This window comes from Amblyomma maculatum, chromosome 3, assembly GCF_055883805.1.
Source record: "Amblyomma maculatum isolate TAMU_Amacu chromosome 3, ASM5588380v1, whole genome shotgun sequence".
Lineage (NCBI taxonomy): Eukaryota > Metazoa > Arthropoda > Arachnida > Ixodida > Ixodidae > Amblyomma > Amblyomma maculatum.
Window position 1 is genome coordinate 68,066,155 of NC_139346.1, and position 15,787 is coordinate 68,081,941.

At 45.3% G+C, this 15,787-nt stretch overlaps 1 long non-coding RNA gene across 1 annotated transcript; it reads right to left on the reverse strand.

Moving 5' to 3' along the window:
* Positions 1–676: 676 nt before the first annotated feature.
* LOC146194910 (uncharacterized) lies at positions 677–5,872 on the reverse strand. Its single transcript, XR_014705506.1, has 4 exons — positions 5,434–5,872; positions 4,688–4,772; positions 3,456–3,564; positions 677–768 (listed from the first exon to the last, which is right to left on the reverse strand). It is a non-coding gene; the product is annotated as an uncharacterized LOC146194910 (long non-coding RNA).
* Positions 5,873–15,787: the final 9,915 nt, after the last annotated feature.

Genomic DNA, 15,787 nt, shown 5'->3' on the forward strand with positions numbered 1-15,787 from the left:
AAGATTACGCTGTGTCTTGGAAGACTAAGTATTTATACCATTGCATGTAGTGTAATATTACGCTTCTGGTAGCATAAACTTGCACCTTCACAAGCAGTGTAACTGTATTCTACCTAGGCATAACGTTGCACCTTTCATAACGGCCTATGTTTTAGTCTGTCGATGGCATAAGCATACCCTTGCATCAATGGTGCAAGTTTGCACCTTGACAACGTAAACTTATCCTGTATGTACAGGTGCAAAGTTACCATTTTAGAGTATAAATTTATATTACGACAAAGAGCACAAAGTTTTGCACCTTTATGGTGCAAGCTTATACCACCAGGAGAAGGATAACGTTGCCCTCCAAGCAGTTTAAAGTAATGCCATATTACATAGGGTATCTAAGCATCATCTTGTGGTATGTATATGCTATCCACACAAGAGTACTATTACCAATCTGCATCGTAAACTTGGTCACTGGAAGCAGGAATAAAGCTAACCAATGCATTTCAAGATTTTCTGGAAGGAAAGATTATGTTGAAACATTGCAATATCTTTGTGTCGTCTGGAGTGTGACAGTGAGCAATGTTTCAGGTGAGGTAGGCTCTGTCATGTTGTGTTCAAGCCGTAAGTTATGCTGCAGAGTGAACAAAAAGAATTTACAGAACAATCGGTTAGGATAACATACCATGGTGTTTATTTCACCTCATTATACACCGAAGTTGCAGCAAGGGACTGGATAATCTTCTCCGCACAGTCAGGGCAGGGATGTACCACACATTTGACCTGCATAGAAAAGAGAACTTGTAATCGGTTACTCACGAAGAAAGTCTCACAAAACATGCTTATGGAGTAATTAATTCACATATAAAAATAACACTGCACAAAGGGCAAGTAAAAAGGAAGACAGATGAAATAGTGCACCAGTACAGGCTTCCAAGTGTTTATATAATGAGAATTGTGAACTCACACAATATATAGATCAATGAAAATTCTCCAAATCTGAGCTTTACCTGTGCCACTAACACACACATAGACAACTAGCACATTGCAATCTCTGAAAAAATTGACAATATGCTCAATAAGACACAATATACAATGAGACATGGTCAAGCCATAGGCATCACTGATGTTGGACTACCCAGAGGGTAATTTAAAGAAATATGAATGAAAACATATTAATAAAATAGAAGCTAGCCTAATAAAGGCAAAAGATGTGATTTAAAAAACCCCTCCCTCTACTCGTTCATATGTGCAGTTCTCCTTTTTTTATCATTAGCTTTTTATGTTAAACTTTGTTTTATCACCTTCACTTTCACCTTTGTTGTTTGCTGGTTTCCACTCCAACACCCAAACATTATAGTTTGCTTTCACACCTGACCATACCAGTGGTCTTGTTTCTAGTCACTATGGTCTCACCCTCCTAGAAAACACTGTCTCTGGTCCTTCATGACATTATCTTATGTTGCCTATAGTGTTAATGTTTTCCTGAGACTACACTGTCTTTAGTCATCTGATCATCCATCACAAGTGACAACTGCAAATCTCTTCTTCTTTTTTTTTTGGGGGGGGGGGGGAAGGATGGGGGGAGGTTCTTTTGTTCTTGCATTCGTTGTCATTTCTCATGAATATAACGAATGAAGCTTGTTCCTACAGAGCTTGCTCCTGCAGGGGTATGTCTAAGGCCATTCTATTGTTTCTGCCTTTAGTGCAGTTTACATTCCTGGAAAAAGGCATGAATATACCACAGAGGCTATGCCTTATAAAATGTGGGATACCACTTCTGAAAGATGGAACATTTCATGCTAAAAGAGCAATGATAGCAAGGCACATCCAAAGCACCTTCTGCACATGTGCATTACTGCAGTGATGTCACAGATGCAGAATTATGTAAAGCATGGCTATAAAATGCAACTTTTACACAAAAACTACATTATCTTGCTCAGGAGGCAAAAAACAATACACTTCAATACCCCTATAATTCCTTGAACAAACCACAAAGCTTGAGATTCTATGTATTGCTGCTTCATGTAATGCTCGCAGCACATGCAGCAGGAATAAAACTTCTCATAAACTGCAATTTGCCAGAACTGTCAACTGCTTATCTCTTTAGATGCCTAACTAATGAAATTGTAAATGCTGACCAATATTATACAAGAATGATTATTAAAAAGTGTTTACAACAAATTTCTCGAAGATTATGTTCTTTACCGTTACAGATTGCAAATCATAAACTATGAAGAGACACCCGTGCAGTCTCTGCCGGTGGGTTGTGCAGCAATGTGGACTTTGGGTACCTGGTACAGCTTCAGGATTAGACTTAATTATCTATTCTTTTTGTTTATAAGAGGCAATATGAAAACTGCAAAATTGAAGGCTATTAATGAGTGAGCCTAGGCCTAAAACCCTCCTAATCATCTATGTGGTCTAACATAATGAGCATCAAAAATATTCCTTTAAAAGCTTTGTAAGTTGGTTTTTCCACATTACATAACTAAAAAAGGGTGTTGCTGACATTTATTATTCAGATAATATAGACATATTTTGTGTTTTTGATGATGCAGAAGAAGCTAACATGATTCTGGCAACAATACCAAGTGCAGCAACATTTTTTACATGCAATGTGGGAAAGCAAGACAATAGTTTTCAAATATGCCTTTCCTTGTTCAATATTCTGAACTACATTGCTCTTTCAGAAAATTTAAGAACTGGGCTCACCTATAATATTGGGGACCCTCATTTCTGGTATATAATACTGTCCCCTAAAATTAAAATGCAAAAGTTAAGTCAATTTTGGTTGATTAGCCATTCAACCATTATCCTCTACCACAGACATGTCCACTGTACTGCACAATCCAGTTCTAATTGTACTGCAAATTTCATTTCATTCATTCTCCCTTTATAGGCCCATAGACATGACATAAGGGGTGGGGGCATATATATATATATATATATATATATATTTGTTAAATGGTAGTGGTGGAACACAAGGAAAATACGCTGAGTACAAATGGCACAAAACAATATAAAGAACACAAAAGAAAGAATAAAGCTGAAAGTGCTAAAATACCGTCCATTACATATCACCTGCAGTACTTCATTTTTAGTTTCATTCTATTGTGGACATACCTAGCAACATAAGAGCATGTGAGTTGTTGAAAATTACACCCATCAGAGAACATAACCTTACTGTTGAGAACCAAGTGCAAACAATTTAAATATTAGGTTTTGAAGAAAAAAAGAAAAGAGGCATACATTAACAGCTCACTCAATAAAAAGAAGTCAACCTGTTCAGATCGATTACATACTGAAAAAATTCCTCCCTTGCTAACTTGCTCAATAGCACTGAATGGTTCCAAAATCAATGTAATGCCAGGGCTATTGCTCCTCAGCATAGAAAAATATGTTCTTTGATAGACATAAAGCAACAATGAACAGACCACAATGCCACAGCTATGTCGAAAAATACATACCACACAAATCTTGCCGTAAGTAGTCGTCCAGCGCTGAAGAAAGCAGGTTGATCTTTAGAAGCAGGAGTAACAGCACTTCTACACCGTATTCCTCCTACTGGCAGGTGCGCTGCAGCAAAGGTATCATTCATAACATTAGCATGATACTCGTAACTAGTACATACATAACTATAGTACAAAAAATAATGGCACCACACATGCCAAAACAATGACTCAAATATTTTGACAATGAGCTTAAAAGCTACAACTCCTGTTCCCAGATATATCTGTAACAATATCTGCCACCTCTTTACAGTCGAAATAACTGCTTAAATAAACTAGAATAGCAGATTTATGACAAACTGCTAGCACAATGACATTACACATTAACTTCAATGAGGGAATGTCTCAGTACCAGTGAATTGTAGTAATGAGTATAACACAATGTCTGACAACAGAAACTACAGAAGGAAAAGAATGTGTTGTTATTGGTCAGGCATAGCCTCCTTTCTATGGGTCAGGAGGCTGAAAAGTTCAGAATGGAAATAGCTGAGTAGAAACTATAGCAAATCCCCAAATGAAAAATATTAGTGATATAAAAATTTTCCTTAGCTCGCTGACGAAAATTAGCACATTTAATCAAAATAGCTGTTTGGGCCAGTTGGTTCATACTTACACCCTAAAAGACCAGCGAAAAAAAAGAAAAATAAGAAAACAGGTACAAAGGAACACAAAACGTATTTCAGTGCCCGTCATGTCATTTTTTGTTCCTTTGTCCCCGTAATTATTTTTGTTTTTTGCGCTGGTCTTTTTATGTACCGATTACAAAAAGAAAGTCAGTCTTAAAGCAGAGAAGGGGCGACACATGGTTTGCTTCAATGCTGAAGACATCTGATCACCAGCTAACCCAGATTTTTCACTTGTTAAGTGATTTGATCGAGTCCAATATTTATTATCAGTTCTTAACATAAGTGATCAGCAAGTTAAATAACACTATTTACTCGCACACGCCCTCAAACACAATGAAACTCAATTGATAAGTCACTGTCTGGCGTGCACCATATTGCACGGCATGAGCGAAAATGGCAACACGCAAGGAGACACACACATGGCACGCGACATAAATATTCTCCGACGAGAATCCCAAGCAGTATACATTGAAGCAGATGTCAGTGATCAGCAATATGTGCCACAAAAGTGCGCGTGTCAATTTAAACGCCCCTTTCTGGACGGAAACAATGCTTTGGACTTACCAGCACGGATAGCAGAGACCAGTTTCAAATTCTTTGAAGAAACGACAGTCTACGTTCTTGCGCAGACGAGACGAAGGACTTGAGCCTGCAGCGAAAAAAAAAAAAAGCCTGAGAAATGTCTTTCCTGCACATTGCTTCACTGCGACAGTATACATGTACACGAATCGGCTCGGTCCCACCTCTGGTCTCGACGCCATCAGCTCAAAACTGCGGGGTTAAATCGGCGTTCTGAAAGCGTGACTTTAGGATATCAAGCGCGCTGCCTTCGAACGTACAGGTTGCTGGCAAAAGAACCGTAAACTTAACCCATCACCCTGCATGCTCTCCCGCATTTATGGCAACGTTCCCGTAAAGCAGCAACAACAGACGATCAAAATCGATTGTAGGCAGCGAGAAAAAATAATGCGGCATGCAAACACGTCAATGCGTATCACCGGGACTGCATTAGCGCTCGTCGACGCATACTTTCGACCGCGGGATATGCTTGTGAGCGTCGTAGACGACTAAAAATGCACCATTAACATCCCGCAAAAAGGTCGTGACCATCTGAAAATTTTGGGATGCGCCGCTCCTCCAGTCTGAACTGAGGGAGTGGTATGCTCAGGTTGGGATCCAAGACGTCGTGCTCAGAGGCCGTTTCACAGACAAACAAGCAGCGTCGCGGACGTAAGCAATAACAAAACATGTTCAGGCCAAGTTAAATAGCAGAGAAAAACACGTAAAACGAAATGTAAAACGTCACTTACATGCGCGGCTGAAATTTGGCGCCAAGGATCCGTTGGAACACCACCACCGCGACGACCAACCATCCGCCGTTTCCTTCCGAAGTTCACACTTTCACGAAGTCGTTTCATAGTGAGGCATCGATGAGCGCACTCGATGAAATAATCGCTGAGAGCAACCGAACTTTTCTAAAAACACAGATGAGTACCAACGACAAAGAGCACGAACGCTGACTCGTGCGGCAATCGCCGTCGTCGTCTTCTCGGACTCGCAGAGTCGCAGGGAACGCAGGCAGGCTCAAGCAACTACGAACACGTGACGCTGCGTTGAGAATAAAAGCAACAAAACTAAAAAGCAACTGCTTCGCTTCTCGCCTCACCACCACTCCCCCCTCACCTCCCCTTTCTCCCTGTTTTGCAGCGTACACACTTGTCTGTCCGCCCTTGTTCTGAGTTCGGCCTTGCTCCCTCCACGGTCAAGCTCGCGTAGGAGTCAAAAGACCAAGGGGTGTCGGGGGGGGGGGGGAGGGGGGAGGCACCGTTTTTTGTAAGAAGATAAGATGCTCCCAACTTTCGACGATTCCCCACCTCCTCCGGGGAAAAACGGGGGTCCTTTTGTGGTAGCTCTTGAAAGGACATCGGACGGGAAGTAGAAACACAGCCGCACCCAGCTTGAAACCGGTTACCATCATAAAAAAAAAAAAACGAAACAAGCGGCAAACTTTTTTTTGCTTGAGCTGCAGGGACGAAATGGTGTAAAGTCATGCGAGAGAGACTAACGTCTTCCGTGCGGGTGATTGCGCAGGGTATATTTAAGCCATGCGGTTTCAGATAGCATAAATCCCGAAGTTACCCTCCTTTTACACTCTTTTTTTTTTAGTGTGTATGGCTTAGCTAGCATGTGAGCAATGCAACATTGCATCCTAGATTTTATCTATTTAGGTCCCACTATGCGGAAAACGGTCGGCGTAATTAAAAAAAAACTAAGATCGGTACATGTATTGCCCTTCAAGTGCCCCAAGTATGTCCGGAAACTTTCCTGCAAAGATTACAATTAAAACAAATTCAAGTTTGCTCAGCACTGAAACGCTATCGGCGATGCGAATGGCTCAAATATATTGTTAGTGTTCTTGTGTAGTAGTAGTAATATAAATCTCTGTTGCTATTGCTGCTATCGTCCCGATTATGGCTAATCAAACTACTGTAAATATTCCGTGGTGCAGAAAATTCAGTATTGTTTTAAAGCCGGGATTGAGATGTGTCTTATGTAGCACATGAAGACAAAATTCAAAACAAATCAGAAATGTGAAACGGATTTAGCGTCCCGGGGAAAAGCACGGAGGCGAACCGAAAGAAGAGCCCTTAAAGAGATTCGAAACGAAGTTTCATAATCCGCTATTTGGTGGCCGTATGCTGTGTTCCCCAAGGAGTAGCGCATGCGCAAAGAAGTGTCACCTTTCCCAGAGCATTCATGTTTGTGATGAAAAAGTGAAAAGGCACAGGTCTCCTATGCATCGGTGGACACCTTAAGGGCGCTTTCAACAGCGCCATGACTCAAAGCAAAAATAAGGAGCTCTCCAGTGTAACTAAATCAGGTATAAAAAGGAGAATAAACTGGTGCCTGCTGCCAGCCCTCCGGGGCTGGGAACCAGGGGCCTTCACTCTGAAGCAGAAAGACATTGTCGCCGGTGTATCTGTATCTGTCGTGCATACCGACATTGCGCTCACCGCCGCTTCAGTGGCGGGGGACGGCTGTTCAGACGCGCGTCTTTTTTCTTTTTTCGTTCTTTTTACTTCTCTTCATTTATTTCTCCTCTGGACGCACGCGGCAGCGGAGGCGGCTCAGCAGGAGCCAGTTGGAAGGCCCGTTCATTTTCTTTTCCTCCTTCCTACAGTCGCAGCATGCGACACAAAGTGACACGCTGTAATAGCTCATTGGTCTCCAGCTTAAACGTATGAACATGAGCCGACTTCGTGCTCAACAAACGACGTACTCGAACCATTCTGCAGAGCAACCTTTAACGACGAAAAAAGCCCCCCTCTACTTCCTTCCTTCCTTCCTTCCTTCCTTCCTTCCTTCCTTCCTTCCTTCCTTCCTTCCTTCCTTCCTTCCTTCCTTCCTTCCTTCCTTCCTTCCTTCCTTCCTTCCTTCCTTCCTTCCTTCCCTTCCTTCCTTCCCTCCTTCCCTTCCTTCCTTCCCTTCCTTCCTTCTTTCTTTCTTTCTTTCTTTCTTTCTTCCTTCCTTCCTTCCTTCCTTTCTGTTTGTTTTTTTATTTATTTGTTCCTTTCTTCCTTTCTCATATTGCCGCCTATTACGTTCGGTTATATTTTTAGCCCCTTCGATCAGGGACGTTTACACAGTGCTGACTTTCGACACGGCTCAAGGTATATCCTCTATATCATATACAATACCTAGAAGCCAGTCCATGTGTCAGTAAAGAGACATAACAAGAAGAGCCCAGCCTGCTCACCGGACCTATTAGCTATTTTGTCATACGTTTCAAGTGGACATGAATGGTCCCCATGAAATCATCTCGCACATTTTCTTGCCTATGACAAAGAAGTAACAATGCGGCTGGAAAGGTCGTCACTTATTGAAAATTTCGGACATGATAACACGCAGCTGGTGAATCTGAATCTTAAAGAAAACCTCAGCATTCTCGATTATCTGAATCCTTGGAAGTTTATACTAATTCCTCAAATCCTCTGTTGCTTAATCGTTTGAATCTTGCTACTGAACACTTCTGCGCCCCAACTGGACTATCGGAATAAACTCTGCTAGAAAATGTGTCTACCATGCTTAGGGATGGGAGCTTTGTGTGTACGTTACATGTAAATGATTAGGGCAACGGTACACGCAATAAAAAAAAAATCATACCCTACCATACTATTAGCAACAGGGCAGAACTGTTCTTTTGGGTTTGTCAGGCAGCACAGATTTCACAACAAAAAAGAAAATACTGTCACGTAACCTTTTGATCCCGTAACTAGAAGGTTTAATGGGGAGTTAATTCAGAAGGCACATGAGAGTAGGTCCAGAGCACCCAGAGACGGTCTGCACCACAACTTCAGCCTCTTCTAATCGAACGACACGGGAACCACTTCTTCACGTCAGCGCATGCTGTTGCACATGCTACATTAACCCCCCCCCCTCTCTAAAAAATAAAAAAATAAACGTCAAGCTGATGAATTCGAAACCAGAAAAGAAACATAAAGCAAGAAACATGCTTCTCTGCCGCATAAAAAGCCTGCAAGACCAAGTCCTTTTGAATGACTCTTTAAAAGTTGTGTATGAGTGGTGTGTTAAGTGGCACATGGAAATCAATTTTGAAAAGTCAATTAATATGATTGTGTCGAACAAGAAAACCCCGTTAGTGTTTCCGTATACAATTAATAACATTGAAATAAAACGTTCCAATAGATTAAACATTTAGGTGTTACGATTTCTCATGATTTGAACTGGAGTGATCATGTACAGAATATTTGTGGAGCAGCCCAACGAAAGCTTGGATTCCTACGGCGAAAGTTGAGATGCGCCACCCTCTGTAAAACTAAAAGCTTATAAATCATTGGTAAGGCCAAGTCTGGAATACGCGAGCATAATTTGGGATCCAAACCAGAAATATCTTATAGATAAGCTTGAACGGATTCAGAGATTAGCAGTGAGGTTCGTGTTTTCTCGCTATCGAAGAACACAGTCCGCAACCGAACTTATTTCACTTGCTGAGCTACAAACCCTGGCTATTCGTAGAAATATTGCTAGGCTCAAGTTCCTTTATCAACTTCATAACAATAAACTCAATTTGGATTCCGGCTTGTACTTGCGGCCGCCCGGGAGACTGTCAACTCGCACTAATCATTCCTTTGCAGTGATGTCGTATGTGCCAAGAGTTGATGTATTTAAATTTTCGTTTCTGCCTAAAACAATCATTGAATGGAACAACCTTGACCGAAGCGTATTTGAAAAAACTTGTTCTTTAGAAACTTTTGAGAAAGAGTTGGAAATTTGTTGTGCTGCTTGAATGTACATTGCCCACCCTGTAACAGCCCGCAAGGGCTAACAGTACTTGCAAATAAATAAATAAATAAATAAACATGCGGTAAGGTGGAATGCTAATTTTCTCGCCAAAAGTACGGCTTCATGCGCACGGCGTGAACAACCTCGGGTTTCTGCTGGCGACGAGTAGTAGAAAACCAGTCCGGAAGCACTTCGTACGTGACGTCACTTAGCTGACGGAGCACTTTGTATGGGCCAAAGTACTCTTTCAGAAGTTTCTGGGATAGCCCACGACGTCGAATCGGAGTCCAGAGCCATACTCTGTCGCCCGGTTCAAACGTATCTACACGGTGACGCTGATCGTAATGCTGGGCGTCTCGGCCTTGCTGGTTCCGGATTCGTGCCCTCACCAGCTGTCACGCTTCGTCTGCGCGTTGAGTAAACTCCTCGGCGCCAACTTCGAGGTCCCTGCCGTCATGGGGCAACATGGCTTCCAGCATTGTCGAAACTTCGCGGCCATACATTAGGGAGAATGGCGTCATTTGTGTTGTTTTCTGCTGTGCCGTGTTGTACGCAAACGTGAGGTACGGCAGGACGTCATCCCAAGACCGATGTTCAACATCCATGTACATAGACATCATGTCAGCGAGAGTTTTGATCAGACGTTCCGTCAAGCTATTAGTTTGTGGATGGTAGGCGGTTGACCTGCGATGGGTAGTGCCGCTCAGCTGCATGACGGATTGCAGTAGCTTGGCAGTGAAAGCAGTGCCTCGGTCCATTACTATAACTGTCGGAGCGCCGTGCCTCAGGACGATGCGTTAGATGAAAAATTTCGCTGCCTCGATTGCCGTGCTGCGCTGGAGGGCCTTTGCTTCAGCGTACCGCGTGAGGTAATCTGTAGAGACAATTATCCACCTGTTGCCCGAATCAGAATTTGGAAAAGGAACCAACAAATCCATGCCAACTTGTTCAAATGGGTATCTTGGCACGAACAGGATGCAGTAAACCAGCTGGTTTTACAGGCGGTGTTTTCCGTCGCTGGCTGTCACCCGTTAATAATTAGGGGGATATCATTAACGATGCGCCCTTAACGGTGCGCACACTCCCAGACACCCTTAGAGTGAGTGGGGGTAGCTGTTCCGGTCGCAAAGGAGATGCCCTCGACTTGCGTGGCAAGCTCAGCCGGAATTCAACTACCTTGTAGTGACAGAAGGGGGTGGTCGTTTGGTGCCCAGCGGTCGCCGGTTCAAACCAGAGTAAGGATCAGAGTCAGAAGTAACAACCAAAACCCAATTTATGCACAGCAAGAGACGATACAAAGGAATACACAAGATCACTTGAAATACAACAGACGAGAGGTTCACAAATACAAACGCTAAGCATGCAATTACACAGGTATTCAATAACACAGAGGCTTTACAGCAGATCAAACACGAGAGAGTTACATAAACAAACACCAAATTGTTCACCGGGCACTGTTGCAGTCCGACGCCTCAAGAGTCACGATGTGGCCGCCATACGAGACGAGCGCCGCTCCCTTGAAAGTCCGTGGGCTTGCCAGCAGCGGGTGATCCCCGGGAGTCCAGCCGAAGCACAGGCGAGCACGTCGCAAAACACTGACGAACTGACTGACTGACTGACTCACAAGCGGCGCGGTCTCCTTAAATAGGGCGCGCCGCGTCTGTCTGTTAGCACGCACCAAAACTAGCGCGCACACACACTTAGCTTCGCTGGTTATAGCGCTCCCTCTTCCTCCCGTCGAGCCGCGCGTCGTCATTGGCTAGGTCCCATAGAAGATTCCGGAATTTTCTGGCGGATTCCAGTCCGATAAACCACCGTCCTCCCCGGGCAATGGGAAAGAGGGTGACGGCAACGCGTACAAAGCTACGCGCTCTCCCGCGCGGGGAAGGGGGCTTTTCTCTACATGCTTTCCACGCGACCCCGCGCGGGCCTCGCGCCATGCCGGCTTGATAAAAATGTGCGCCGATTTCGTGACACTGGCAAACATGGCATGTTCGCACGTAATGTCGTACCGCGGTCGCAAGGTTTGGCGAGTAATAACTTGTTAATTCGGGCCAGAGTTCGAGCTTACCCCAGATGAGCCGCGGTGAGCTGTTCATTACATGCCTTCAAGATTTCTTCGCGAAGAGACTCTGGCATGATGAGGAGATATTCTCTTCCCGTCGGAGCGAAGGTGACCTTGTATAAAGTATTGTTTCGCATGTAAAACGATGACTGCGCTCTGCCGAAGTGACGGGAACTTCTGTAGTACGCGCTTCCAGAAAATCGATAAGTGGTGCGTTAGCCGGGTCGTCACGTTGCTGTTGCGAAACAGTGAGCGCGTCGACGGCTGCGATAATGGCAAATTCTGTTTCTTCGTATTCATGCGAAGCATCGATAGGTGAACGGGACAAGCAGTCGGTGTCGTTGTGCTGACGTCCAAACTTATACACTTTGGTCATGTCGAACTCCTGTAGCCATAAACTCCATCTTGAAAAGTGTCCAGAGGGATCTCGCAAGTTAGTTAACCAGCGCAGTGGTGGTCACTCACGACCCGAAAGTGCCGACCATAAAGAGAGGGTCGAAATTTCATCACCGTCCATACAACAGCCATACATTTTTTTCAGTTGTGGAATTGTTCGATTCGGCACGGGACAAAGTCCGACTGGCGTATGCGATAAGTCGCTCGGCACCGTCTTGCCTCTGGACGAGTATAGCACCGGGACCTACGTTACTGGCATCTGTGTGGACCATAGTCTCGGCACTCGCATCGAAATGAGCAAGCACAGGTGTTGTCTGCAAGCGTTGCCTTAACTTGTCAAATGCCTTTTGTTGTTCGTCTTTCCAGGTGAAGTTGACATGATCCCGGGTAAGACGTGTCGACGAGGCGGCAATGCGCGAAACGTTTTCAATAAACCTGCGGTAATGGGCACAGAGGCCCAAGAAACGGCGAACTGTCTTCTTGTCACACGGAGTAGAGAATTAGGTGACGGCTGATATTTTAGCGGGATCGGGCCGAACACCTCGATGGCGGACGACGTGGCTCAAGAACAGTAGCTCTTTGTAACCAAAGTGACACTTTTTGGGTTTTAACGTGAGGCCGGCCGATCTGATAGCCCGTAGCACAGCGGAGAGACATTGGAGGTGTTCCTGGAACGTTGGCGAAAACACAACAATGTCGTCCAGGTAGACTATACACATCTGCCATTTAGGCCCAGGTAGAACTGCGTCCATCATTCGCTGAAATTTCGCTGGAGCGGAGCACAATCCGAACGGCAGGACCTCGAATTCATTAAGTCCATCGGGCTTGACAAACGTTGTCTTCTCGCCATCACGTTCATCGACTTCGATCTGCTAGTAATTTCTCTTAACATCAAACGATGAAAAGTAGCGCGCATGGGGCAGCCGGTCTAATGAGTTATCAATGCGTGGCAGCGGGCAGACGTCTTTTTTGTGACCTGATTGAGCTTATGGTAGTCAACACAAAACTTTTAAACTTCTGTCTTTCTTCTTAACGAGAACAACAGGTGAAACCCAGGGACTCCTCGATGGCTGTATGACATCATCAGTTGACATCTCGTCTACATGTTTGTCAGTGACTTCGCGTTCCCGCGGTGACACTCGGTATGGGTTCTGTCGGACTGGCCGGGTACGGTCGTCGGTTATTATGCGGTGCTTGGTCAGGGGCGCTGTTTACCGCGGAGGTGGACGAGAAGCAGTCTTGAAAGTGAAGGAGTAGCCCGACGAGTCTGTCATTCCCTGCCGGCGATAGAGCGGGATTCACATCAGGGTTGATGTTGGGCATTTGGCTGGCAGATGTGTTGGTGTCAAGAACAAAGCAGTCGTGAGCCGCTTCTGCGACACCTTCAAATTAGGCTACCGTGGTGCCTTTAGCGATGCGTTGGCGTTCGTTCCCGAAGTCCGTAATCAGTACGTGCGCTAGACCATTGGCCAGATTAACTATACCGCGTGCAACACAGACGCCATGAAGTAATGGAAGCTCTGTTCTCTGTTCGGCAACACCGGCAGCACAGGACGGACCGTCGCACCTGACTGGGACGAGAGCAGACGAACGTAGCGGCATAGATACATCCGCGTCAACGATGCGTAAAGGTGCGTGGCGTGGTTCAGAGTCAGCGGTCATCGTTTCAGGCGTCGAAGACGTTACAGTATGGTGGGGAACATAAATAATGGCCCCATGCTCACGTAAAAGGTCCATGTCAAGTACGAGGTCCTTGCAGCAGTGTGACAGAATACCAAAAATGGCTACAAAGGCTGAATCGACGATGGTTACTCGTGCACTGCACCGTCCGATTTGTGTCATAAGGTGACCGCCAGAAGTACGAATTTGTGGCCCCAGCCATTCAGTGTTCACCTCGAAGAGCCGATCCGCGCAATTCTTGCTTATTATTAAGAAGTCTGCTCTTCTGTCTAACAAAGCTGTCCCTGGGTGTCCATCGACGAGAACGGGAATGTCAGCGCTAACAACGTTATCAACATGAGGTGGATTCGGAGTTTCGGGTTAATGCGGAGGTGGCGGCATCGTAGTCACAGCATCGGCCTGAGGCTTCACGAGGGGGTCTTCGGGACATCGATTCCGTTCATCAGCAATCTGCCCCCCTGAGGTCACCACCTTCAGTTTCCCGGCGTAGGCTTGGCGACCGGCGCCTTGGCGCATCAGCAAAGTCACGGCGGCTGGGTGACGAGTAGCGCACGGGGGAAGACGACTGTGTGCCGGTCGCTCGATGAGGTTGTACGGGTTGCTATGTATTCTTCGATTTCTGGAGGGCGTTCGCCGACGCGGGGACGCGGGGAATCACGAGAAAAACCCTGAAGACTGAGTTCATGGTATGGACAACGATGGTACAAGTGGCTGGGTTCTCCGCAGTGGTAGCACAGCGGCCTTTAGGCAAAAGTATCCCGCAGCTATTGGCGAAAGGAATCCCAGCTTTGAAGACTGGATTCCCTAATCTTATATCACATTTTAGCGCAGTCCTCAACTGCGAAATAGACATTGCGCAGTTTCTAAGCAGGGCTTAACTGATTGAATTCCTCCACTCGCTAGAACTGGTCGATCCAGTCGTCGACAGCTTCCCCAGAAAGCCATGGAAACTGGGGGAAAACTAGGCTGCTGAAGCAGAAAATTTGGCTTCCTTGGGCTATTGCAGAAATCTCGAACTGCTGGTCGGATGGCGCCGGCTGAGGTAGAGGAGCAAATTCCGGCGCCACACCCCGGAGGTGACGGCTGCAGCGATGAACAAGTGTAGACACGAGCGGAAGCCTCTGCGGCGAGAGGCTGCCTCGGCTTGCGAGATGCCCGAGACATGGGGTTCAAGACCGCACCTCCATCAGTGTCACGTAGTCTTTTTAGCCCGTTAACTAGAAGGTTTATAGGGAGGGGGGGGGAGGGAGGGCGTAATCCAGAAGGCACAGTATAGCATGTCCAGAGCACCCAGAGACGGCCGGCACTATCTCTTCAGTCTCTTCTAATCAAACGACACGGGGGCCACTTCTTCAAGTAAGCGCATGCTGTTGCACACGCTCAAATCAAATCAAAATAAATCAAAGCAGAAAGCGAAACCCAAAGATCATTTTATTTTTGTATATACTTCTGAAATTGATGTAGATGCTTTAAAGTATCCCGCTTTTTTACCTCACTGTATTGCTAATGACCCCCTTTCTTGGCAACCTTTCACTCATTTAGCACATAACATCAATGCAGTTCATGCACCTGACCAGGACAGTTTACTGAAGTGTCCGTATTAAAATAAAAAGCATTACTCATGAGGGCTATCTTCGGTTCCTTGTCAGTTTTATCTCGCAAGCCTTGAAGTTACGACGGGATCGAGACTGCAGTCCTGGGAACTTGAAGCATTGCAATAATCTCAATGAAATCTCGAAGCTGAGCACACCTGCCTCTCACTGCCCAAATCATGAGTGTGTACAATATTTTTTAAGGAACATTTTAGCTCGAATGCAAAACAAACGTAAGCAGAGCATAACGACTCGGATAGCTTCTATCGTGGCTCGCAAAGTAAAGTAAATAGGTTTCTCACCCTGCGTCGCATTAACAGCAGGAACATAAAACGAATCAGGAACCCGTATTGTTGCATGTTTTTCACAGCTAGTTGTAATATTCCTGCTTTAATCCTTTGAGACGGCGACGTGCTGAAATGCGTTATTGTACTTTTTTCCTTAGTAAGGCACAGAGAAATAACTCAAGTTACTGACATTCTAGTGGCAATCAAGGAGAAGAAATGGGCATGGGCAGGACATGTAGTGCGAAGTGAGGATAACCGATTGTCGCTTAGAGTAACAAACTGGATTCGAAGAGAAGGAAAGCGTAGCAGGGGGTGGCAGAAAGTTAGGTGGGCGGATTAG